This window comes from Heloderma suspectum, chromosome 2, assembly GCF_057233095.1.
Source record: "Heloderma suspectum isolate Gila_16-S chromosome 2, 16-S_ref, whole genome shotgun sequence".
NCBI classification, from domain to species: Eukaryota; Metazoa; Chordata; class Lepidosauria; order Squamata; family Helodermatidae; genus Heloderma; species Heloderma suspectum.
In genome coordinates, this window is record NC_139459.1 from 140,216,161 (window position 1) to 140,236,645 (window position 20,485).

Consider the following 20,485-nt stretch of genomic DNA (forward strand, 5'->3'; position numbering starts at 1 on the left):
TGTTGCGCATGCCCCTGATTTATATATACAATAAAATCATGCCACTTTTTATAAAAATCATATTTTTACTTTACCGTTAGCTAATTTTACTTGGTATGTCATTTTTTCTCCCATGGCTATCGCAATTCAGTTCATTTTGTTTTTTACTGCTATTTACCCAGTTCACTCCTCCCAGAACTGAATGCAGAGCTGAATGCAAAGTGCAGTCAGTCCATACATTTCTGAGCTTGTGATATGATTTGAGGAACACCCAGAAATATGTTCAAGAAGTGTGTAGATTGGAAAAATGCACATAAAAAGATGCGTACTTTTGAAAAATGTGCACAAATACGATTTAATCAGTGGGACAAAAGTGCATATAATTAAAAATGCGCACAACTGATCCATAGATTTGGGGAAATGTGCACGGAAATATGCACAAATTTCATGAGAAAAGAAGAAACAATGCTCAAAATCTGATACAGACACAATTTGGAAGCAACTTCAAGGTGGAATTTGGAGGACTTTTACAAGCTCCAGTTTTGCTGATTTGCACGGCCTTATTTGGATACTAATTAGAAACATGAACTTCTATCACTTAGCTTTAAAGTATGTTCCTTTTTCAACGTACAGTTTAATGTCATTTGTTCTAGCAGCACTGCTGCCCTGCTCTTGCCCTGCTGCTGCTCATCCCAGATGGCCCTGAGCAGCTACCAGGGAGTGAGGGAGCAGGCAGGCATGTGCTGCAGGCGGGCCAACAGGAAGCCTCAGTCCCCTCATGCTGGGCGAGGCTGGTGGCAGAAGGTGGGTTCGGGACAGCCAGTGTGACTCCTTGCCAGCCCTCCTCCCTAGTGTTCATGTGTGCAGTCCAGAGGCATGTGCATTCATGCCCAATTCTGGCCTTCCTACTGCTGAGTGCTCGTGCATCTGCAACACATGCATTCATAAATCGAGCCATTAAAAACAATACTTTAATGGGAACAGAATGAGAAAAGAAAAACTGGATGGGGAAAGAAACTCAACTTTCTCCTCTCTAGTCCAGCAACTGGTGGTGTCACAGACTCTCCCCAAACTAACCAGGCCCATTATTTTTCTAGTTGGTTGGCAACTGTCTGCCATTCACTGAGCTGCTTTCATCCTAAGGAGCTCCGGCTGCCATTGACTCTGCTCTGATCCTCTAGATGGGCAAGGCAAGCAGAAGACTCTAAAGAAGGAGGTGTAGGAAAAACGGGGGCTTAGGAAGCAGCTGAAGAAAAGCAGGAGGCCCAAGATAGGAAATGGAGTCTGAGGTAAGGTGTGAAGAAAAACGAGGGAGAATGGCTGGAAGGATTTGCACATGGCCCAAAGGAGCAAAACCAAGCTGAAGTCCACATACTGATTTTAAATAACCAGCCTGATCTGGCTACATGCCTCTAGTTTGTCTTTTTGAGGACAGAGGTATTAGCGCAGAGACGCTTTTCAGGCCTTGGCTTAAAGATGATCCAGCCTGCATTTCTGAAGAATGGCATTTTTGTTCAAAAGATTTCTCACGCACACACACACACACACAGTGCCCCATGTGATGCTCCTTAGAAGCACCTCTAATCAGACTTCACTGGTAAAGGTTTTACCAGCCTGCACAGGTAGGTATGAGAACATGGGTATTTTTTACATCCAGTTGGCTTGTGTTCTTTGAAGACTCATAGTTTCTGCCTTATGATTTTTTTAATGCAGCACGAAGGCTTCAAAGAGAATATTTCCTCTTAATTATCTTCACTGTGAAGCATTGGGATGCAAGAAACAGACTCTCTATTATTCTGGGCAGCCAAGGGGAAGGACAAAATTGGTTATTTTCATCAAAATTCTTTCTCACGTGATTCACATCATAACCCTAAGAGGGTCTGAGGTAGAGAGAAAAATGACCCTTTCAAATTATGTAAAGACCTTTGAAATAATATCATCCACAGCCAAGAAATAGCTTGAATGGGGAAAAAACAAGCTATCCGTATAAGCCTCTTATATATTCATTATAGGCTTTTCCTGGTTGCATGTTTGTTTTATTAATTTGCAATAATGAATGGTAGTTAGGTATAAGCCCTATTCAGGCCTAATAACCCAGAAGACGCTAAACACGCGAGCGGAGGGAGTGTGCCAGCAGTGCTCCTCTCCCTCATTGTGTTGTGAGGAGGAGAAATCAGGGTTCTTAGTCACATGAAGAGCCCCCCCCGATCCAGGAGGCTGTCCTCTTCAGACGGTTGCCCTCCACACGTAAAGGACAATGGATGCAACGACAGAGTGGGGTGGGGCTGGATCACTCCTCACACATCATTCAACACAGAAGAATGGATGCCTGAAGAGGGCTATAGTTTCACTCTAATCTGGAGCAAGGTTTGGGTTGAAAAATGCTGGTCTTAGCAATGAAGTCAAAGGAATGAGCTAGTCTGCTCAGGGTGGTTAGCTTGCTCAAGGGGTCCAAAACCAGGAAGCAGGGGTGGTTCCAGATTTGAGGGGTCTCTTGACAAAGTACTTTCTAGTCCTTCATCCATGTATGGCGGAGGAGGAGATTATATTCTTTTTCTGGTTAGTGGCAAATCATATTTTGACATTGCATCTGAGTGCAGCAAACAGTGGTTTACTCTGACCGTTGTTGATGGCAAATTAGGATCCCAAACCAGAATCAAACCAAGATTTGGGATCCTGGTTTGGAGGTAAACTGGTTTAAGCAAACAATAGGTTGCTACATTCAGGTGCAACAGCAAACTATGGTGTGCTGCTTACCAGAAGTTAAAGCTTCTATCTTCTACCCTCACACATGAAAAGACAGGAGAGGAGAGGAGGGGAGGGGAGGGAGAGGATGAGTCTGGGGTTCCTACCTGCTCTTGCTCATAATAGCAAACTATGTTTTGCCATTATTTCTGAATCAAGTCATACTGATGATTCAAAATAAGGAGCCAAATGTTTGGCTGGCAGGTCTCTAATGTGCACATAGATTTTCAGATCTGTGGTGCAGCTAGGTAATTTTATACCCTAGACTTAACGGTCTTAATCAGGAGCAGCCGGGAGGCGGGCAGGCAGGGGACACATTTTAGATGGCCATGTGTATTACTCCAGTTCTGAAGCACACAACTGACATTTCTCCCCCACCGCCCCCACCCCATTCCATGCTTTACAACTGCTTCAACATTCTTGATATATTAGAGCAACCGCCTCCTGAGAAACTGTTTTCCAATCCTAATAAAATAAGAAATGCTCTGAGCCTGTGCATTTCAAACTTGTTTAAATCATAGTGCCATAATGACTACAAGAATAAAATGGAGTTTGCTTCTGCTGCCCTGACACATTTACTTGGAAATTAGCACCATGCTGTTGCAGAAAAGGATAATGTATATTTAAAGTAAAAATAATTAAATAAAGCACCTGCAACTATCTACCTGCCCTGCTGACTGGCCTCTCACTATAAAATGTTGTTTAAAATAATAAGGAAGAAAAGATGCTGTGGCAACCAGTGCCAGCCTTTGTGGGCCCTGACATGTCCAGGGGCTGATGCTGGGCCTGTGTGCCGCTGCTCTCATCACCTGCTGCTCTCTAGGTGGTCATTGGGGGGTGGGGCTGGGCTGCAGAGCCCTGGACTTTGGACCCAAGGTCCAGTCCTAGTGGCACCGGTGTCCTAGATATGCATGAGTATACAATGATAGAACCGAGACAGAATCTACCAAATGGTATGAAGGAACATGGCGCACTTCTAATCTCAAGCTAAACAGGCCTGGTCCTGTAAGTTGCCGGATGGGAAACCACATTGCTACTGAGCATCCTCAGTAAGGAAAAACAGCGTTGGTCAAGTCTTTAATTAAGGGTCATGGTACACCGAGGAGAGGCGACATGTATTCTTATACTGGGGGGAACTCATAACTGGACAGTAGAGCAGAGCTTGGAATCAAGAATATAGTTATATTACAAACAACGCAGGGTTGTAAAATCAAGAACAAAGTTTTTACCTCTCCTAGAGTGGAGGAGGAGGGATTTTCCTTCTCAGGGATGCTGTGGATAATGAGATTGGCCTGGGAACCAAGACCCAGGGGATGCTTCTGTGGTGGAGGCCTGAGGGCAAGTGGAGCCCTCCCATGTCCTTTACTAGTCTTTTCTCTGGTGAAGACTTAGAATCCCAGAATCATAGAATAGTAGGGTTGGAAGGGGCCTATAAGACCATCGAGTCCAACCCCCTGATCAATGCAGGAATCCAAGTCAGAACATCCCTGACAGATGGCTGTCCAGCCTCATCTTCAATGCCTCCAGTGTGGGAGAGTCCACTACTTCCCTACGTAATTGGTTCCATTGTCGTATTGCTCTAAAAGTCAGGATTTTTTTCTGGATGTTTAGCTGGAATCTGGCTTCCTGTAACTTGAGCCCATTATTCCGTGTCCTGCATTCTGGGATGATCGAGAAGAGATCCTGGCCTTTCTTTCTGTGACAACCTTTCAAGTTCTTGAAGAGTGCTATCATATCTCCCCTCAGTCTTCTCTTCTAAACATACCCAGTTCTTTCATTCTCTCTTCATAGGGCTTTGTTTCCAGTCCCCTGATCATCTTCGATGCCCTCCTCTGAACCCCCTCCAGTTTGTCTGCATCCTTCTTAAAGTACGGTGCTCAGAAATGGACACAGTACTCCAGATGAGTATTAGGGCCGCAGTGGCTTAGTGGTTAAGACGCTGAACTGCAGACTGGAAGGTCGGCAGGTCAGCAGTTGGAGACCCGAGTACTGCGTGACGGAGTGAGCTCCCGTCTTCAGTCCCAGCTTCTGCCAACCTAGCAGTTCGAAAGCAAGAAATTGCAAGTAGATAAATAGGTACCGCCTTGGCGGGAAAGGTAACAGCGTTCCGTGCACCTCGGTGTTCAGTCATGCCAGCCACATGACCATGGAAGCATCTTCGGACAGCGCTGGCTCTTCAGCTTAGAAATGGGGATGAGCACCGCACCCTAGAGTCGGACACGACTGGTTGGGGACACCTTTACCTTTTTACTCCAGATGAGGCCTAACCAGTGCAGAGTAGAGAGGAACTAGTACTTCCCGGGATTTGGAAGCTATGCTTCTATCAATGCAGCCCAAATAGCAAAATGCTATTTTGCATTTGCCTTTTTTGCAGCCACATCACATTGTGGGCTCATATTCAGCTTGTGATCTATAACAACTCCAATATCCTTCTCGCTTGTAGTGTTGTTGAGCCAAGTATCCCCCATCTTGTAGCTGTGCATTTGGTTTCTTTTTCTTTGAAGGGCACTATGTGTTCCTTGTGGATCCATAACTAAACTGAAAGTAAAACAATAAAAACAGAGAAGGGGAAGAGGGGGAAGGTCTAGTTGTCCTTGAAGTTAGCCTTCTCAGAACTGCCCACAGACTGAACATTGAGTTCTAGTTGTAGGTTTCACTTGTAGGTCAGTTACCTCAGGGAGGGTTCCCCCCAAGATCAAAGAGAGAAGTGCCTCCTTAGCTGGTGCTAATGGCATTGCCTTTTTCCCACCATGATGATAAGCATTAGGTGTAGATAGTGTGCAAAACAGGGTTTTCTGCTCAAATGTTGGTTGGAGGTCTCTAACTTTAGTGGGTGCTAATGTGTTCACCAGTAGTGGTAGTACTTCAAACCTCAAGTTTGCACTCTCCGGGGGGGATCTGCACAACAACGGAATGAGAAGCACGTTGGAGTATTATCCAGATTTTCATGGAATCAGCTTTGGTCCATCAGGGACACCCAAAGCAAGAAAAGCCGAGTGTACTGTACCTTAAAAATCCACTTTTCACCACGGGTCACACAGCACTTGAAAGCAACATACTTCCAGGTTGGGTGGAGGGAATAGAACTGAATGTCATCAACCCAGCAGGTGCTGCTCAACCAATGAGAAAGGCTTGTTTCCAGCCCCTGTCCAGGCTCCCCCTGGCTACCACGTTATTATCCCCAATGGTATCTGAAGGCTCCCCATTACAGCACCACACCAGCTCAATTTTGCCCCATTCCAGCTGACAGTCCGGGAGTTAGAGCTCCCACCCTCTTCATCCTTTTCCAAGGAGTAAATACAGGGATGTAGCTGCTTCACGCATTGACAGTCTGCAGCCTCTGTTCCCCAATCATAAAACCCGAGTTGCGCACTTCTAGGGAGTAAATACAGCGATCTAGCTCCTTCACCCATTCTCAGTCTGCAGCATCTGTTGCCTGCTTTCCCCCCATTGAGAATCTGTAGCGTCTTTTTTCCCATTGAGAAAATTGGAGCCACGCTGTTTCATGTACTAGCTTTCTAGTGAGAGGAGGTGGCCAGAGCAACAGGAGCCTGCAGCCCCGGTATTTCGCTGTATCGATACATAAAGAATGCAGGAGAGGGAGAGGAGGCAGCCAGCCCAGGCAGCAGCAGCAGCACTAGCAGAGGGAGGAAACTCCACCAGCCCTTTCCCTCTGTGCAGAGAAGCAGCAAAGTAAAACAAACATTGGAGAAGCGTGGAAGTAACACAAGCGTCGGAGAAGGCTCTCAAGGCGGACAGGCTGGGAAATGGAGCCTAGTTACTCCCACTAGTGAAAAGGAAGTGCAGGGCGATTCTGAAGGCACGGAAGAGCGCTGTAGTGGTTTGATGAGTTGGAAAGGCTGGCTAGTTACTTTAGTTACCTAGATTATTGAGGTCACAGCCAGGTGAAAGACACACCCCTAGGAATGCCCCGATCATACTGAATTTAAAGCGGAGGGATGGGCACACAGCAGCTGAACCGCAGGGGAGCTGAATTAAAGAAAAACAACAGAGTAAAAGTACTCTGCAAAAATGCAGCTTCCCCACAGGTAAACTCCAGGGTGGCTGCAGACTGGCTGCGATGTCATGTGCTGCAAAGGACCTCCAAACAGTCCCAATCCGCAGCAAATCACCCACGAAGACAAGTCCCAGGGCTCTGGAATGGCCAATTCAGGATGCATCCTGGAGGGCTTGTTAAGTTAGGGCAAATTGGTGCCCTCTGGATATTTTGGATTACAATTCCCAGAATTCCTGACCATTGGCCATGCTGGCTGGGGCTGATGAGGCTGAAGTCCAAAACATCTGAAGGGCACCAGGTTGGGAATGGGCAGAAGGAAAGCATCTAAATATATCTGGAGGTGTCACTCTGCTGTGCATACCTGGTGAGAGCCTCGCCTACTGATTAGTGTAGTTAGAGCTGAGCAAGAATAAACTGCCACTACCTTGTCCTGCCAGTCCCTGCGCTGCCGGTTAATTAGCCTCCCTGGACAACATAGGGAGTGGGAGTCAGGGTGCTCAGGTGAGAAGACGGAGACTGAGCACCTCGGTAACAACTTGGACTTTAATTGCACTCTTTGGAGGAAGAGTTGGGTATACCCATAAAATTAATAAATAAAGTCTGCACTCTCTCCTCTCTCTGTTCAGGGATAGAAATAATAAAACTGAGTCAGTACAAATCCCAGAGGTTTCCAAATAAATGTTAGCTTCCTTTTCTTTTGTAAAATATGCCAGATAACAACCTCCCCCAGAAAGAGATGTCAGGATTGCCTGCCAAAGTTTGTAATGGCTCCCTTTGCTCACATATAAATCCACGGAATGCTATGAATATTATGGACTGCAGGCTGCATGGGGAGATGTCTGGAAGCTGAGAGTTCTGATTTAGGGCAGTGCAGCTGCCTGATTCGGAAAAGCGTTCCACATAAAACCAATCTACGCTGCAATCCATGGATTTAGAAGAGGGGGAATAATGAGCCGAAGCAGCTAGAAGCCTTTGTTGCACTTGTACATGTAAGCAGTTAATAAAATCACACACACACACACACAACACTCACATGAATATAAGCCTGTTTACAGGATTGGGAAAATAAAAAAGCTGGTCTTAACATTGCTTGCAAAAATGCTTTCTGTGTTCACAGCAAACAAAGACTGTGAACCAGCTGATTGCAAAAACAGATAAAAGATAAGTGTCATAAACTTTATGAATGCTGAACTTCGGGATTCTATGTGGTTTCAGTGGAAGTCTGAAACACATGCACACCCCACCCTAGAAACACACAGACAGACTTTTAACAAGGTGTTTCCTGCCTTTACTTAGGATCCCTTTTGTTCTAAACAACTTCCTTTGCTTGTTCTTGTAACTCAGCCACAAGCCAAGTCCAAATGCATGCCGACGACCCCCGCCATGTCCTAGCGTGAGTTTGTGTGTAGTTTACTGAGCTAGGGAAGTGTAGCGTAGGACCATCAGTCAAAACTGTAGGTTTCACTGTGTTATAGCTTGGTCATTTGACCCTCCTGCTCTTAATCAGGAATACCACAGATCCCTGTTGTGGGTGCCGCTGGCACTATGCGTGCCAAACACCAGTACGTATGCCACAGGTTCACCTCCAGATGCATTGGGACTGCAACTCTCATACTTCCCAGCCAGCATGGCCCTGCTGGCTGGGAATTATGGGAGTTGCAATCCCAGCACATTTGGAGGGCACCAGGTTGGGGAAGGCTGATTTAGTCCAACTTTTCTTGTGGAGCTGAGATTAATTAATTGTGTGATCCTGGTTGGGGGACGGAGGAGTCTATGAAATATAAATAAGGAACTGGTGTCTGTCAGTGCGGTGCTGTAGCACTTCAACTCCCTTATCATTAGCTGTAGATGTACTCAATAGCCTTGGGCAAGCCCAGGAATGTGTACAGATTTCCATCTCTGTACCTTCCAAGAGTGTGTTGGGCTACATGTTAAGCATGCCATGGGAATGCAAAGGAGAAGAGAACCTCCATGGCAGTGGTGCCCCTCTCCAATGTAACATTTGGGAACACTGACCCCACGACATAGCAGCATCAGGTTTCCAGCTTCCCTGCCAGTGGCCGCCAGTGGCCACTAGACAACTCACAACAGGAAGTTCCTCGGTTACAGGGTGCACGTTCCTACACTTTAAGGCAGAGGTGCAAAACATGTGGCCTGAGGGCGTGTGCACTCCCAGGCCTATACCATGATGCCCCCAAAAGTGCCCTGACCCCTCTACTGAATTCCCACTCCACTGATTTCTCCACCGCCTGTACTCTCTAGTCCCTTTCCCAGTGATCCTCATAGAGATTGCTCCTTTTCCACCGCTGCTTTCAGTAACGAAAGGGCAATCAATATCATGATTACTTGTGTGTGCATCTTTGTGTGCATGTCCATGTGGGCACACATGCATGTCTGTGTGTGCACACGCGCTTGTGGCCCTGGTCCCCAAGCCAGCATCACATGCGGTCCTCAGGGCTTGCACACCCCTGCCTTAAGGAGAGGAGAACTCATCTTGAATGCGCCATTGGTGGCCTCCTTGTGGCGTGTGTAACGTATTGCTTGGCTCTCTGCATTTTTCAAGCCCACAAGTGATGTCTGGCCCTCAAGATGTGTATCATTCACAAGTTTGTAAATATGGTATTAGGCAGAAATCTGTACAGGATCCCAGACTAACATGGGAACAACCGAAGAGGCAGCAGTAATCATGCTGCTGAGGAAATTCATAAAGGGAATCTAAATCTTATTTCTACTTCCATAAAATGAACATATTAGAATTCCCAACTCTCAAGGTTGCTTGACCCATGAAAAAAGCCATAGGAACTAATAAGAATACACCAGAGGATTATGGTGGCAATTCTCTCTTCCTACAGTAATTCGAGCAACCAGGCAAACAGTGGGGATATTTGTTCTCCCTCTATACTGTCTCCAGCGGATAATACACAGAGAAAATTTCCCCCCTACGATGGGGAGTATTATCTCTACTTCTTTTTAACTGTTAGAAACACATAGGCTGGCAGTGTTTGTTTTTTCTCTGTCCTTATCATGTTTCATTAAAACCCTTAAGAACGTTCCTGATAAAGTAGTGAGTACTCAGTTATGTGCCTTGCAAACAACAGTTCTCCCACAATCCGTGCCAAACTCACTTGGCAAGGGGTGAGTGCTGAATTTAACATGTATTAATGGGCAGAATTTGACTTGTCACATTGCAGCCATTATTATTATCCACCAAGCCTGGCTTCCAGTTAAATTGTTCTCCGTGAAGTTCCTGCCCATATCCTTTCAGTCAGCTCTTGCGAACCCTGTGGTAGGGTAGCCAACTTTTATCCTATCCATGCTTACTCTGAAGTAAGTCCCAATATGTTCAATGGGGCTTACTCTCTAGTAAGTGTATTTAGGACTGCAGTCTCGATTTCTAAATACTGACCTTCTTGTGGCAGCCTGAGCGCAGTAAGCTGCCCAGGGAACAATCTTGTTGGGAGGCTTTATATAAATACTGTAACAAAGGCAGCCTACACCAGTTAGGTGAAACAATGGGCTCCTTCACACGGAGCTTTTATCCTGTGATTGAGATTGCTCCTTCACGGAAGTTTGCAGGCTCTTTACACGACGCCGTGATCTTTCAAGGCGTCTCCTGCACTAAATGCCCTTTGTTCCGTTTTTAAATAGATCGCAGATAATGAGCTATCAAATTACCCCGTTGTCTTCCAAGATAATGGAAGACTCAGTATGGGGAGGAGGGGGAAGAGTGGGGGGAAGAAAGCACGTGAAAAGAGGAGTTGTCGTGATCCTGCATTTAAAACGGATGCAGAAAGCCCTGTTTTAAATGCAGGATTTTAGGCTGGTGTAGAGAGGCCCAATAACTGTTTTATTTCTTCATACAGTTCTCAGTTTGGCATCCACCTTGGAACCACACCCAAAAGGACAGGCATGGAGCATGCTCAGCTCCACCTTTTCTAAAAGAAACATCTTTGCCTTTTTAGTGGTGGCAACAACATAAACATATACTACAAATACAGTAGTATAACCTGGCCGGTCAAGGGAGAAGGGGAGCCTGATAGAATCTGGCGGATGATGGGCGAGGCCAGAGCAGAATCTGGAGAGTTGGCGTGAAGACTGGCCCATCTGGAGAAAGGTGAAATGTTTTTTTATTGAGCTTGAGCTTAAACCAGGCCTGTGCAACATAAGGCCTGCTGGCCATTCCAGGGACCTTATACTGCCAAAGCCACAGGGGCTGACATTGCACTTGCCTTCTGCGCCTGAAGGGGGCTCCAGGGCCGGAGCAGAGATCAGACCCCAGGGACAGTGACCCACATGCAAAGGTTCACAGAACATCTAGCTGAAAGGCTGGTCAGGGGCCTCTTTCTTTCTGTCATCCGATGCATCAAACTTTCGGACTAAAATAAATGCACTGCTGTGAAATATTAACCTAAATTACCAGAATGAATCACAGAACATAATCTGAACTTTGACTCTGCCAGGCCACCATGAGTCTTCAGCTCAGGGTATTGGGTCAGAACTTTGCAGGCAGTCCCCCCTTGAGTTCTGATTGCTGGCTGCATGGAAGGGCTGGGTGTGAATATTACTACTGGTAAGGTGAGCAGGTGCAAAGGAGGATAGTAGGGTTCCTGTACCTGAAATAGGTGGCTAGAAATGTTTCAGCAGGCACAACTAGTCACAGAAGGCTAAGCAAAACTGAAACTGCCAAAATGTCTTCATTGTCACACTAATTAAACTAGTTTTTCCGAAATGTCTAATAACTGAAACACATAAACATAAATAAGTACAGAGGCACTCTTAACATTTACTTTAAGGTGTATCCCCCCCCCCCCCAATGGAGCTCACCTGCTATGTTTCTCCATGAGTCACACTGGATATGCACCCTGATTGGAATAAAAGAAGCCATTTAAAATGGTAACTCATGGGGCTCCTTCACACGGAGCTTTTATCCTGCTATTGAGATTGCTCACTCATGGAAGTTTGCGGGTCCTTTTCATGACGTCGTTAACCTCCAGGGCACACCCAGAGCTATTTCCTGGTTATTTCATCTCAAAAAGATCCGGAACTAATGAACCATCTTTTAAGCTTGGAATGTTAAATGATTAAAACAGCCACTAGATGGCGCTGTTTCATTGTGTTCTATGGAACCTTGAAAATTAAAAGCTTCAGCGAAGGTGAGGTCGCTGTCTGGGAGCCTGCAGTAAACGCAGAACAGGAGGACTGCCGGGGTTTTCTTTAGTGCAAAGGCAGCCATGCAGAAGCACAAAGGGCCACCTCCTCTGAGGTAATTCTTATGCATTTCTGCACTGGGACTAATGGAATTATCCGGTTGTATGTGATGCAGAGATGTGGCAGGAATGCCTGCCCCACTTGAACCCTCTTCGTGTTAGTCATGTGAAGGGGCTCCACGTGCTTAAAGGGGAGCAGTGCTGTGCTACTGACTCCAGGGCCAGCATCAAGGGTAGGCACGGTCGGGCACCTGCCGAGGGCCCACACCCCAGCAGGGGCCCACTGACAAGAGCCCCCTGAAGCTTCTCCTCCTCTTCACCACTGCAGTCTGCTTGTTCACCTGCCTCTCACTCTGGCCCAGACAGCGCCAGTAGGCCACTGCCCACTTGCTTACTGCCTCCCTGACTGCCAAGCAAGCAAGTGGTAGCAATGATGAGAAAGAGAATGAGGAGCTACAGCAGCCGGTGACAATGGCAGTGAGAAGACAGATTCACTGAGGGAGGGGGCCGTTGCAGGGGTCTTGACCAAGGGCCCTTAAAAACCTGGAGCCAACATTGGCTGGCCGACCCCTGAAGCAGAGCCCATCGTACTGGCTCCACTCTTGACCTCTGTGCATTGAGTAAAGGTCTGAAGCGGGAGCCAGCTGCACTTCTGGGGCATCTTCACATGGTCAGGAGCCCTGATGGCAGAGAGCTCCCAACTGCATGAAGAAGCCTCCACAAGCACAGCTGTCCTCCCTTTGGACCTTTGTTCAATGTGCAACAAAGAGAATGGATGTGATGCAGCGGAGGCTGGTGGCTCCAATGTGAGTGGGGCAGTGAATGTGCTCTGGGTTTCAGTCAGAACCGATCAGAACTCTAAAGGAGCTACCCAAGGTGTGAAGCACCCTGGATAGCTCCTTTAGAGTTCTGACTGAAACCCGGAGCAGATTCACTGCCCCACTGACATCGGAGCCACCAGCCTCCACTGATGTGAAGTCAGTGGTGGGATGAGCAGTGCTGCCATGCAACTGAATCGTGTGGAATTCCTTCCCACAAGTAACATGCGTTGTGAAGGGGGCTGTGATGCGAGTGGAAAGCGAGCAAGACCAAGACATCTAGAGATGCAACTGGCAGCATCTTCTGTAGCTGGATATTTGGGGCTCACAGGAGCCTTTCATTATTTACTTTATTTCTCATAGCACACTAAGAATTCTCTTGTGACACACTAGAGTGCCACAGCACAGTTTAAGAAGTACTGTTCTAGAAACATCAGCCACTGAAGACTAACTTCTCTAGAAGCTTAAAGATCTGTGGCAGTCCTCACACTTTGGAACTCTCGGCCCTCGAAGATTTGCCTTGCTCTTTCACTAATGGTCTTTCCCTTTGTTATATTATATTCATCATCATCATCTCTGTCTGACTCAGTGGATTTTATTGTATACTGATAATTTTACTGTATAGCTTTTCGTAATTGTTTTTGAATATTGCATGCAACCCTGAGCACGCCTGTTAGAGTGGAAAGGCAGGGTAAAATCCCCAGGTAAACAAACAAACAAATCACCCTTCAGTGTCCATTAGCAAGCAGTCAAGACAGTAATATTTCACTTGCATTTAGAACGGCGTGTGTGTGTGTAGGATAGCTGACCATACCCTCCTACATGTTCACATATTCAGCACCAAAGCAGAAGAAATTCCCTTTAAAGCAAATGCAAAGTAGAAAGCTGCACTGACACCACCCCGGGGCTGATGAAAACACAGGGTCTCTGCTTGGGTCTCTTTCTGACGTGTGAACAGCAGGTGACCATCACACGTTCTGAATGGGTGCATATGCATACAACTCCCCACCACCGACCGCGCCCTGAATAGGCATACCTCAAACTGAGTGGAATTCTCACGGATTCCTTCTGAGGGTGTATTGCTGTAACATGCAAGCAAACCCTATCCCAGAGCCAGATGCTTTCAAGCCTCTGGTCCTAGACAAAATCCTAGCTATCTGAAGTCAGGGACCAATCAAAGGAAAGGATCCCAACCTTGGAATTTGATTGGGTGAATGCCTTGGGCAGGGGCTGTGCTATAGCCCTTTATAAGAAACTGCTGGCTATGGAGGGCTGGCAAGGTGTGCTTGTGGAATCTAAAGGGGCTGTTCTGGCCCCCCCTGCTAGAGGCTATTTCAGGACGTCTGGCACCTACTGCGTTTCCATTGCAGTTCCTCTCTACGTTGCTTTCTTTCCTGTTCCCGGCATATATTCCATCCGTGGGTTTGTGAGGGATGCAAGTAACATGCTTTCAAGATGCATGTTTGCGAGCAGCAGTGGGGCTGGTCCTATGTGTAACAAAGAGATCAGATGCTGGAAACCGGCCGTACATAGATAGATTTCGCTCACAGTACACCTGCGCCATTTGACTTTTCTCATTATAGATAAGAGCAGCAGCCTCCTAAACTGATGGAGGATTTTCTCCTTTTGCTCAAATCTGCGGATCCATCTCCCTGGCTCCTTCTCTAGTTACATTCATAGTGCACAACTTGGGGAAGCCAGCAAGTGGGAAATGTAATTGTATGAGTATGATCCTCTCTCTGACCCCTAGAAAAAGTCATGTGAACCAGGCGATTTCATCTCACTAATTCCTGCCTGAAGTGAAGCGTACCTTTTGGAATCCCGGCTGGTGACAGCTATGCATGCAAAACCAAATACCATCTAGTCAAGTAACGAATCACTTTGTAAATCGTGGAGGGTAGCGATAAGATGCTTCTCCAAGGTGGATTTGTCTAGCACAGGTCTTGTTTTGTTCCAGTCTTATCTAATTCTCTAGGGCGGTTTGCAAGAAGTATGTGCTTTGCTGTTCTGCTCCCTGTTTCATTAATAGACACAAGTCTTTGAAAAATTGCCTCGACTGCTGTTTCGCTGATTAGCACATGTCACAGCTTGGTGGGATGTTCTCACAATGGCAGTGATGGTGCCACAGAATTAAACTGGCAAGCTGTGACCAGCTCGGTCTGTATTGGTACTATTCACATACTCATCATGCTTCAGTCAGCACTTTCTCAGAGTGGGCAAGATCCAGCTCAGGTTAAGCAATTATAAGGCTGCAACCCTAGGAGATCCTTACTCCCTTACTTGGGAGTAAGCCTCACTGAATTAAGAGCAAATTAGGCAAAGTTGTATAAAATGACAAATAAATTATGTAAAATAAGAGAAATTATGCAAATGTAATAATTTGTACAAGATGCAGAATTCAGCATGTCTTACGTGCATTACATTGAGGCAGAATTTTAGTGTGTGTGCATGTGTGTGTGTTAGTAGTACACAGACAGCTGCTTAACAGTGCAATTCTATGCAAGCCTGCACAGAAATAACCCCCGTTGGGTTGAATGGGATTTATTCCCAGGTAAGTGTGTATAGGACTGCAGTCTAAAAGTTTTAACTTGGCTGGATTATGCCTAGGATACATTTATGCCTGTGTATGAAATCTATGAAAGGAACCACAGCAATTACAGAGTGAGTGCAATGAGTTACAGGTCTCTGGAATGTATTTAAGGGCGCATTCCTAAGTAGATAGGTGGCCGCCTCCGACCACGGAGGCGACCGCCTATCCAAAGCAAGGCAGGGCACTGGGGGATCATTCCCTCCACACCTCTCCTGCCTTGCTCTTATTCACTAGAAAGCCATTTTCAGCTGTCTAGTGTGGGAGGGGGGCCCACAAGCAGGAGAGGAAGCTGCTGTACGACACACTGGATACATGCAGCTCCGCTCTCCCCACCCCAGAATGCCCCCCCGCCCCACCCGTTTTCAGTCACTCTGCACTCGTCTTCCAAGCATGGAGGATGGGGCTTCTCTTCGCTGCCTCTGAGGGGGGAAGTCGGATTTCCAGGAACTGAGCTTGGAGCGCGGGCTCTGAGGTCGGTTCCCAGAATAGAGCATATCCTATGGCCCGCTAGACAGTGTCTAGCGGCCAGAGGATTGCTCTCTAAACATCTTTTTTGGAGACTTATCTGTGTGTATGTTATGTTAGATAAATGTATGTCCTTGTAATCTCAGTGTTGTGTCATGGAGACATTCGATTCTGGCCAAACACAGGTTTGTGTCTGTCTTAGAATGCATTGTTTTTCAAGAATGGTGGGAAATGAGTGTGACAGAGACAGGTAACCTTGCTTGTTCGCATTGCCTGCAGGCCATTTCTTCTTCTGAAGAAAGATCAGGAGAAGGTGGAGCCAGAAATGGGTGTATGAAAGACACTGCACATATGAGGCGAAGAGCCAGAGCACATAGTCATAGAAGGTAAAGCTGTACTTTCAAAAAAGAACATCATTAAAACCTGAGCACAAAGGAATGTATTTGAACAGCCTGATTTAAGTCTGGCAGAAGTGATGTCAGTAAATATTCTATCACCCAAATTTGTAGAAATGAGTCTATTTCATGGGCATTAGGCTGATGTCTGCCTTACATTGCAGTTATTAGAGAATGCATATGGATCTATAGTCAGACGGTCATTATGATAGGTAGGCAGGGCAGAGAGAGGCCCGGCATGAAGCAAGACCCTCTAATGGTGGCTGCAATGAATGCATCTGGGGGGGGAGGGTGTCTCCATGAGCGATTTACTCCGAGCCGGCTGCCTTTGGAGGCTGTTAGGGATACATGATATCGTGGCCATCCAGCAGCCACCCTGGAGCTTATCATGGAAAAACCGGATTTCCTGCTTAAAGTCCAATTCTTTCCCTCAAGTTGGTTCTCCGCAGTATAGTTGTTGTGTGCCCAACCCCAGCATTTATCTTGGGTACGCTAGCCCTGCCCAGGGGCGTGCCTTTCACTGTGGCACTGGTCAAGAGGTGTTTCCTGTCCCTGTGTTTCCCAGCACAAACCAATTAGTGTCTACTCAGAGGTAACTCCCATTGTGCTCAGTGAGGCTTGTCCCTTGAGTGCCCACATCAGAATTTACAGAGATCCCCCTCAATTGAAATGGCACAGTTTAAAGCACAAATTCCCTACATGCTCTAAAGCATGATCTCAAGGCTCTGATTATCCGTTGTCTGGTTTATTGCCTGAGGAAGTAACTACTTCACACTTTCATTACAGAGATCCTGCGCAGCATCAGGTTAGAAAGGCGGCTGGTTTCCCATCCCTGTGTCCCCCCCCCTTTCTCAGCACAACCATATGAGTGTCTACTCAGAAGTAATTCTCATTGTGGTCAATGAGGCTTGTGCCTGAAATGCAGGTGCATCTGGAGCTTCAGGGGAAAGGAGAAAGGGCGGGGGAGAGGGAGGAAGCCTTTCTTATTGGTTGAGCAGCCCCTGCCAGTCAGATGATGTTCACTCCAACCCCCACCCCTACCCAGAAATATGTTCTGTAAAGTGATTTTTACTGGTGCGAAGCACTTGCTTGTGGAGTCCTGCATGGACCAAAGCACAGCAAACCTGATTCCTTTAAAAAAAAATCCGGTACTCCTCCATTCGCTTCTCCTTCCGTTGTTGTGGAAATACCCCCTGGGTGGAGACTGCTCCCCTCCCCCATATCAGGGGCAAGGATGCAACACTTTCCTTTTTCCAACACCACCATTCACTTTATATGGGAGGGGAACAAAGGTATGAATTCAAAGACAGTACTGGGATAGAGATTCAACACGCCCCTGCTCAAGGGATCACAGTCCCTTGAGCAAATTTTGCTCCTCCTCCAACAGTGTTGCCGGCTGCAACCCATTTACCTTGCCTCATATAGAATTCAATTGGAGCCACTGAAAACTGAGCCAGCCCTGTCTGCATAACCCTACAGGTGCGCCCATTCTTTTATACTTATCCTGTTTTGCAGTTTTGCTTCCTGTTTTCTGTTTGACTCTCAGTTCAGTAAAAATGAAGCTTGCCATGGCAATTAGGCTTCTGTAAGTTAATTGATGCCTCCATACATAACAATGCCAGAGTGGGATAAAGAGAGAGAACGCTGAGAACTGGGTGTTATAGTGGGGACCTGCCATACTTTAGCCTTATTCAGGTGTTAATACCTGAACTGGTATTAGAGTGGGGACCTGCCACACTCTAGCCCTATTCAGGTGTTATTGACTGGACACATGGAGGGAAGAGCCCCAATGTCCTCACATGCACAGACTCTACCTCCACCTTCCCATGCTGAATGGGAAAGCCTAAAGGGGAATTATTTGTGTGTTTGACTGAACACTCTTAAAACCCTACGATCAGGTTTTCCACTGTGGGGAGGATTCCAAGAGTGTTCAGCTGAATGTGCAAAGAATCCCCTTTCAGACCTCCCTGCTCATTGTGGGAAGGTTGGGAGTGGAGCTGGTGTGTGGGGGGATGTTGAGGGTGGAGCTAGGATGTGCAGCTCTGCTCCTCCCTCTCTGTGTTTGGGCAATAACAGTTGGAATAGGGCTAATATTGCAGGTTATTCCTGTTTGGGGCTACAACCAACCAGGAAAAGCATCTTTTAGCACAAGCTGCGACTTGCGGGGGCAGGGGCATGAGGCTTCAGGAAGGAGAAAAAGAAAAAGGACAGCTTTCTTTCTTTCCCGCCTTCCCGAAACTTTCCCCTCCTGTGCCATGAAGTACTAAAAGGCTCAGATTTGAAGCTGGCTAAATTGCCCTGTGCAGTAATGGGGTAGTTGTTTAGTTGTTTCTTCTTCTTCTTCTTCTTCTTCTTCTTCTTCTTCTTCTTCTTCTTCATTATATTTATATCCCGCCCTTTTTCCTTTTGCAAGGAACCCAAGGTGCTTTGCAAGGTCTCTCTTCTCCATTTTCTCTTCACAACACCCCTGTGAGGTAGGTTAGGCCTAGAGTCAGTGACTGGCCCAGAGTTATGCAGTGAGCTTCATGGCTGAATGGAGACTAGAACCTGGATCTCCCGAGTCCCGGTCCAACACTCCAAGCACTACACCACACTGGCTCCTAGTGTTTATTTAATACCAGGAATTCTGGAATAACTCATATTGCTCTCAATGTGCTTCCAGCATGCATATATGTAGAGCACATGGTTTACATGCTAAAGATCCCAGGTTCAAACCCTGGCATCTCCAGGAGGGCTGGGAAAGAGCCCTGTCTGGGACCCCAGAGAGCTGCTGCCAGATAGTAGACTAGACTGTGTGAGGGACTGATGGTGTGAGTTAGCATAAGGCAGCTTCTTGTGTTCCTCATACTAGGAGCACAGCAAATGCTGCAAGCTGCTCCCACACATTCACCACAGCAATATCCTTGCCACACGCTGAGAGTGCAGGGGAAAAAGCATGCACAGCATGTACGTGTGTGGGCAGAAGAGGACAATGGTCATGTCAGGGGATGGAAGCACAGGCACTTGGCTCTGTAGCTGGACAGGAGCAGAACTTCTCAGCCCTCAAGGGCTGTAACTCTGGCTCTTGCAGCGGGCTGATCAAAGCTCCATCAATCACACTAGCCCATCTCTAACAGGCACATTCAGAACCCTTCTGTTCTTTCTCAGATCACTGTTCCAGCTATTTCAAAACCGACTGGTATCGTAATCACAAGTCAAAGGGTCACCTGACCCTTCTGGAGGGACACTTTTCTGTTGATATACAAAAGGGTTATAGATGCGTTTCATTGTCAGGTAGAAAAGCTTCAACCAAAGGAAAAGTATAGAAGTATAATGTTAGACCCAGGAGGTGCAAAAGCCCAAATTAATGTATTTTTTAGGCTGGCTAAAACAAAGGGTAATTTCTGCAGAAGTCACTACTGTCTACCATCAAGCAGCTTCTCAGTTCCCAAAAGCCCAACTGAAGGAGAGTTGACGCCAGGCTCTTTTAGAAGGAAATGTCACACTCTACATTATCTGTTCTTATGGATATGGCTCCATATGGTAAAATAAGAGTACTTGACAGGGAGGAGCAGGCTTACTTTTTACTAAGCAGTTGGGCAGACCACTGTCGGCATGTTTGTCTCTCCATAAGTAAACGAGCTGGAGATTTACTTCTTTAAAATGAAAGCTGAACATTTAGTGAAGGGGGTCTGGTATATCCATGAAGGGGGCAGACCCCTCTGGGAAAGAGGAGGGGGTATGCATGTGAAACAGGGCCTTTTTGGTTGTGGCCTCACAGTTCATACTTCACCCCTCCAGTACAGGAAGGACTTGAAAACTGATCTCTTCATTACAGCCTTTCCTTAAGAATGTGAATGTCTTGTGTGATTCACAGCAGTTTTCCTCATGGTAACTATAGCCCCATCTGGTGTGCCTAACTGTATCTTGTATCGTTCCTCTTTTTACATCATTTTGTGAGGGCTTAGCCCTAAGCAGTGGCTTATAAGTACTTCGAATGAATTAATGAAACACTGTGAGTCCATGGGCTTCTTCACACGGAGCTTTTATCCCGAGATTGGCTACTCATGGAAGTTCTTTAGATGACGTCATTAACCACCAGGACATCTCCTGCACTAAATGACCTTTATTCCATTTTTTAAAAGATCGGAGATAATGAGCTATCAAATTGCTATGCTTGAGTTCAGCTTGAGTTCCCTTGGTGGAAAAGGAAAAGCGGCAATAAGAGGAGGTAGACCACAGCGCCTTCTAGTGGCTGTATAATGAAACCCATGGCAGACTCAGATAAG